Below are 7231 nucleotides of genomic sequence, written 5' to 3'. Positions count from 1 at the left end.
ACACAAACACCCATACAGACTACACACACTCATGCCGACTGCACTCAAACACAAATATATACACACACAATATTCACACCACAGGTGCCAGTCATCACCAAGTACAATCTGCTCCAAATCCTGTAGCACATGAGCCCATTTTCTCTCTAGCCTGTGCCATGCCCATTTATCCGACTCTTTCTATCGAAATAGGAGTTGTTTGGACATGCAATGGCTGGTCATGCCAAATGACCGAGCCAGTACATCTTTACCTCCAGAGGAGCTCACTAATAGGAAAGTTATCCGAGAGTTCTCCATACAATCCAGTCTGGTTAAACACAGGGTTCATCGTCGACAGGGCAACCTTAATGTTGATAGCTGGTGCAGGTATCCATGTAAACGGGCCCACATTTTCAAAGCATGGGGAAGAGAGGGCATTGCACACACATCTTACTCATAAGGGTGTTGTGAAAGGCAACACAAGGACACCTGAGGCACCATGGCAAAACAGAAGTGTAGGTAGCCTCGTGGATTTAGCTTGGGGAAAGAGAATGAATGCAATCGGATTGGGGGACCGAATTCCAGACTCGGTGGAAATTCACTGTTCATATATTTTTCCATACATTATTGCATGGGTCACACGTGGTGGGTTGTCCCCTTGGCCATCGGTTTCCATAATATACTTTACACCCCAATTATTGTTGGGCTCTCCTGGTGTGGTTTTGCGCGCGACGCACCGTCAACCACCCTTCTACACAAAGCAGACGCATCGAAAGGATGTCACTTTTTGGGGGGTACGGTGTAAACGGGGTGAGAAGCTCATTGGGAGAGCTTTTGGTGGAGTGAGGGTGCTAATAGGTGAACTCAGTCAATGGAAAACACCTCATTGGGGAATGGCTGATTAACGCTGTATTTGCACACTTTTCCAATCACACATTTTCAATTAAAATATATCCAGTATCATTTAAAACCTCTAAGTCAAAGTGACATGGATTGTTTGAATGTATTGTCCTTTGCAGATGTATTCAATAGTGTGCGCATTCAGTCTCAAATTATTTCCAATAGGTATCATTCTCTTCTTGATTAAAGGAAATATGCAACCCATTTTTTTACGAATATCGACCACTTTTGTTTGAATATTCCGATGCACACGAGAGAGTGGATCGTGGAAGTGTGGATGCTCCGCCCCTTGAATATGCAAATAATCGGATCATAGAGGATTTTTGGCAAAGGCAGCTATATAAGACCACTGTTAACGCAGTTCGTGAGTGCGTACACTATGGGAGTGCAGACGACAGAATTTCTGACAGCAGCCAAGGCTTAAAAGAATAAACTGGCCAAGAATGCACAGGAACGTGTGGGAAAAGATTGGTGATGATTTCATTTGATCGATTTTATTTGTTGACATGAATAAGAAACATTCGGCCATAAGTTGTTTTACATGACACGTGGAGGACCTTGGTGGAATGAGAAAATTAATACAGCAGATGAATATTGCACACACGGAGTAGCAAATGGGTTTCAAACGGCGTGGCTAAAATGCGAAGCTAATCGCAATAACAGCCGCCTGAGACTTCCCCGAGGCACAAATAAGACTGTGTTGCAGCGGTTTCTAATATTTATAACTTAAAATGTTATCTTCATTACAGTGAGGGAAAAAAGTATTTGATCCCCTGCTAATTTTGTACGTTTGCCCACTTACAAAGAAATGATCAGTCTATAATTTTAATGGTAGGTTTATTTGAACAGTGAGAGACAGAATAACAACAACAAAATCAAGAAAAATACATGTCAAAAATGTTATAAATTGATATGCATTTTAATGAGGGAAATAAGTATTTGACCCCTCTGCAAAACATGACTTAGTACTTGGTGGCAAACCCCTTGTTGGCAATCACAGAGGTCAGACGTTTCTTGTAGTTGGCCACCAGGTTTGCACACATCTCAGGAGGGATTTTGTCCCACTTCTCTTTGCAGATCTTCTCCAAGTCATTAAGGTTTCGAGCCTGACGTTTGGCAACTCGAACCTTCAGCTCCCTCCACAGATTTTCTATGGGATTAAGGTCTGGAGACTGGCTAGGCCACTCCAGGACCTTAATGTGCTTCTTCTTGAGCCACTCCTTTGTTGCCTTGGCCGTGTGTTTTGGGTCATTGTCATGCTGGAATACCCATCCACGACCCATTTTCAATGCCCTGGCTGAGGGAAGGAGGTTCTCACCCAAGATTTGACGGTACATGGCCCTGTCCATCGTCCCTTTGATGCAGTGAAGTTGTCCTGTCCCCTTAGTAGAAAAACACCCCCAAAGCATAATGTTTCCACCTCCATGTTTGACGGTCGGGATGGTGTTCTTGGGGTCATAGGCAGCATTCCTCCTCCAAACACGGCGAGTTGAGTTGATGCCAAAGAGCTACATTTTGGTCTCATCTGAACACAACACTTTCACCCAGTTATCCTCTGAATCATTCAAATGTTCATTGGCAAACTTCAGACGGACATGTATATGTGCTTTCTTGAGCAGGGGGACCTTGCAGGCGCTGAAGGTTTTCAGTCCTTCACGGCGTAGTGTTACCAATTGTTTTCTTGGTGACTATGGTCTCAGCTGCCTTGAGATCATTGACAAGATCCTCCCGTGTAGTTCTGGGCTGATTCCTCACCATTCTCATGATCATTGCAACTCCACGAGGTGAGATCTTGCATGAAGCCCCAGGCCGAGGGAGATTGACAGTTCTTTTGTGTTTCTTCCATTTGCGAATAATCGCACCAACTGTTGTCACCTTCTCACCAAGCTGCTTGGCAATGGTTTTGTAGCCCATTCCAGCCTTGTGTAGGTCTACACTCTTGTCCCTGACATCCTTGGAGAGCTCTTTGGTCTTGGCCATGGTGGAGAGTTTGGAATATGATTGATTGATTGTTTCTGTGGACAGGTGTATTTTATACAGATAACAAACTGAGATTAGGAGCATTCCCTTTAAGAGTGTGCTCCTAATTTCAGCTCGTTACCTGTATAAAAGACACCTGGGAGCCAGAAATCTGATTTAGAAGCGGTCAAAAACTTATTTCCCTCATTAAAATGCAAATCAATTTATAACATTTTTGACATGCGTTTTTCTGGATTTTGTTGTTGTTATTCTGTCTCTCACTGTTCAAATAAACCTACCATTAAAATTATAGACTGATCATTTCTTTGTCAGTTGGCAAAAGTACAAAATCAGCAGGGGATCAAATATGCTTCTCCCTCACTGTAGGTAATTCACGTTGAAAGAATCATTACATTTTTATCTACCCCTGAAAGGTGGATACAGAAAAGTATTAGCTCTATGGTTCTAACCGTAATGAAAAACACTTGTAACTCTCATAAAGATTATGCACCTGAGTCCACTTCTGCCCAGCAACAACTGACGCCAATGCGCCCTTTATCGCGTTCTCTCTGTTCATCCCTTAACTCAGCGGGCCCTTGTACCACAATTCATTCGTACAGCACAATGGGTTGGACCCGTTACATTTATAATTACATATTTAATACTAATTCACAAAATAAACAGCTATACAGTAGTGAAGGCAACTTCACTCCAGCCATCCATGGAACTGACAGGGTCAGCAAGTGGTCATAGTGCTTGCTGTCACTGATACTAATTCATGGTCAAAGGCTGTATCACGTTATTTGCCTGATGTCAGGTTTCAGAGACTGAGATATTATTATTTCTGAAAGTTACTTTCCCATATATCGTGTTTCAAATATATGAATAATGATCACAAACTGGAAACACATATTGCTTAATTCCCATAAAAAAGTAAGATATTTTATATGCAATAACAATTGCTGATATAGAATGGATGCCTTGACAGTTGACCAACGACCCAGCAATGTTCTGGGCTGCTTTCAAGACCAAAGGCTCAGACAAATGAATATAACTTTGCACCAATCAAGTATGCATGCAGTGTAAACGTACACGACACAATGTAGAAAATTATGCTGAGTTCATCTCCAACGCAAAATGTGGAAATTGTACCTTGTCGCAGCATATGAGAAAGGGATCAACAGGACGTTAATCGGCCCAGAAACGATGTTTTCAGTTCAGTTCAGTTTATTTTGGTATAGCCCTGTGAGCCATCCGGCTCTTGAATCGGGTGCAACCACAACAAACAAAAACACGAACAATAAAAACATCTTAAAGTGACTATGTGACTGTGCAAACAGAAAATCCATGGAAAAAAAAAAGAGCAAAAATATTCCTGAAAAAAGGACTGTACACCAACGCTGTGTGCAAAAAATCCCAGTGGGATGCAAGTTAAACAACAACAATAACAACCACAAAAACTTAGATTAAGGCCATCAGTCTAACTCCGTACAACAACAAAACAAACATGTCCAAACCAAAAAACTTTTCCAAATCACCGAAAAATACAGCCATAATTGCAACGTAACAGTGATCACAAGGACTGTGACCGAATTTTTACAATAAACTACATAAATAACATGTAACACCAAACCCTAGAGCAGTGGTTCTTAACCTGGGTTCGATCGAACCCCAGGGGTTCGGTGAGTCGATCTCAGGGGTTCGGCAGAGCCCCCGCCACGGAGGTCCGGACACACTTGAATTATTGTGTAAATTTGTGATGACACACACGGCCCGCTTGGCCATCACTGGCTGCAGATGATCATGCTACACTGCTTGGCCAATCAGCGCTGCGGGGAATTTAGTGCGCACTCAGTAGTCAACGTGTGACTGTTGTTGTCGTACGTCGTGTGATTTCTTTAATATTTTATCCATACTAACTATGTCGGGCAAAAGAAGAAAGTGGTCGGACGAATATGTACAACATGGATTCTCATGTATCACGGAACGTGATGGGAGTGAGCGTCCTATCTGCATGATTTGCAACGCCAAGTTGAGCAACTCTAGTCTTGCACCGGCAAAACTAAAGGAACACTTCCTGAAGCTGCATGGAGACGGGGAATACAAGAACACAACACTTGCTGAATTCAGGGTGAAGAGAGCCAGATTCGATGAAAGGGCCACTCTGCCTGCTCTTGGATTTGTACCTGTTAACAAACCGATCCTGACAGCATCGTACGAAGTTGCTTACCTGATCGCAAAGCAGGGCAAGCCACACACCATTGGTGAAACACTTGTGAAACCAGCTGCATTAAAGATGGCGAATCTGATACTCGGAACAGCGGCCGAAGGTAAATTATCCCAAATTCCCCTTTCAAATGACACCGTCAGTGACAGAATAGAAGACATGAGTAAAGACATCTTGGCTCAAGTAGTCGCGGATCTGATTTCAAGCCCGGCAAAATTCAGCCTTCAACTCGACGAAACCACAGACGTTTCTGATCTAAGCCAGCTTGCTGTTTTTGTACGCTATGTGAAAGACGACATGATAAAAGAAGAGTTTTTATTTTGTAAGCCTCTTACAACAACAACGAAGGCAGCCGATGTGAAGAAGCTTGTGGATGACTTCTTCAGAGACAACAATCTTTCATGGGATATGGTTTCTGCAGTTTGTACGGACGGAGCTCCAGTCATGCTGGGAAGAAAGTCTGGTTTTGGTGCGCTAGTAAAGGCCGATGCACCACACATCATTGTGACGCATTGTATTCTGCACAGGCATGCGTTGGCAACAAAAACCTTACCTCCAAAAATGACAGAAGTATTAAAAACTGTGGTGGAATGTGTGAACTATGTGCGAAAAAGTGCTCTGAGGCACCGCATCTTCAGTGAGCTGTGTAAAGAAATGGGCTCTGAATTTGAGGTACTTCTGCTCCATTCTAATATTCGGTGGTTATCCTGGGGACAGGTGCTGAATCGTGTTTTTGCCATGCGTGTGGAATTAGCCCTGTTTTTGCAAGAGCACCAACACTGCCATGCAGATTGCTTCAAAAATCCTGAGTTCATTCTCATTTTAGCGTACATGGCTGATATATTCGCAGCTCTCAATCATCTCAATCAGCAGATGCAGGGTGGTGGAGTCAATATCATGGAAGCGGAAGAACACCTGAAGGCTTTTCAAAAAAAGCTACCGTTATGGAAACGACGAACAGAGAACAATAACTTCGCAAACTTCCCGCTTCTGGACGACTGTGCAAGTAAGATCGAAGATGTGTCTGGAATCGGAGATATTTCTGTATCCACGGAACTGAAGCAAACAATTGCCACGCACTTAGATGAGCTTGCAAAGTCTCTCGACGGATATTTCCCTACAAGAGAGTCATATCCAGCATGGGTGAGACAGCCGTTCACGTTTGCTGTTGAAACAGCAGATGTCAATGATGAATTCCTCGACGAAATCATTGAAATTCAGCAGAGCCAGGTTCAACAGCAACTCTTCAGAACAACAACGCTCTCAACGTTTTGGTGTCGACAAATGAACAAGTATCCAGTTATTGCTAAGAAAGCCCTGGATTTTTTTATACCATTTGTTACAACATATCTTTGTGAGCAATCCTTTTCGAGGATGCTGGACATAAAAACGAAGAAAAGGAACAGACTTTGCTGTGAAAATGACATGAGAGTGGCACTTGTCAAGGTGAAGCCACGCATATCTGAACTGATCTCTCAAAGGCAACAGCAGAAGTCACATTGATTTCCAGGTAATGTAATTTGTTGTGAGTTTATGCATTGTGTTGGTTTTATTCTTTGAACAAGGTAATGTTCATGCACGGCTCATTTTGTGTACCAGTAAAAAACATATCTATGTCTTGAATTTGAAAAAAATCACATTTTATTTTTCACTAAAGAGGGGTTCGGTGAATGCGCATATGAAACTGGTGGGGTTCGGTACCTCCAACAAGGTTAAGAACCACTGCCCTAGAACCATAGCTGGCTGCATGAATTACTCCACAACAACAGAAGCATCGGTCGGAGTATCAAATTTTTCAATGCACCTTTAAGATCAGCATGCTAAATCAAAATACAGGAAATGCTTTGCAGCGTCATCCGGAGCGAAACATTTTATTTTATTTTATGCCAATGAATAGCAGTGGCAGCTAGGGGTGTACAACTCCTCTAGAGCAGTTTTGAGAGAAGATCTCATTGGTAGCGATTCAAGTTGCAGTTTATTGGAAATAGCATTCCAGACTCTGGGGGCATCAATAGTAAAGGCCCTTCCTCCAGTTTTTGTACGGCAATCCAGTTTGTTTTTGTGTAGAGTGGCACCATGGCACTGACGTGTGGGTGTGCAGTGCAACTGATTTGCACAATGTGGAAATACAGTACAACTATTGTTATTTGTAACTGTCTTATCTAT

The sequence above is a fragment of the Petromyzon marinus genome, chromosome 1, assembly GCF_048934315.1.
Source record: "Petromyzon marinus isolate PM22_M1 ecotype Great Lakes invasive population chromosome 1, UKy_Petmar_22M1.pri1.0, whole genome shotgun sequence".
Lineage (NCBI taxonomy): Eukaryota > Metazoa > Chordata > Hyperoartia > Petromyzontiformes > Petromyzontidae > Petromyzon > Petromyzon marinus.
The sequence above is the reverse complement of the archived record's forward strand: the minus strand, read 5'-3'. Positions refer to the sequence as shown.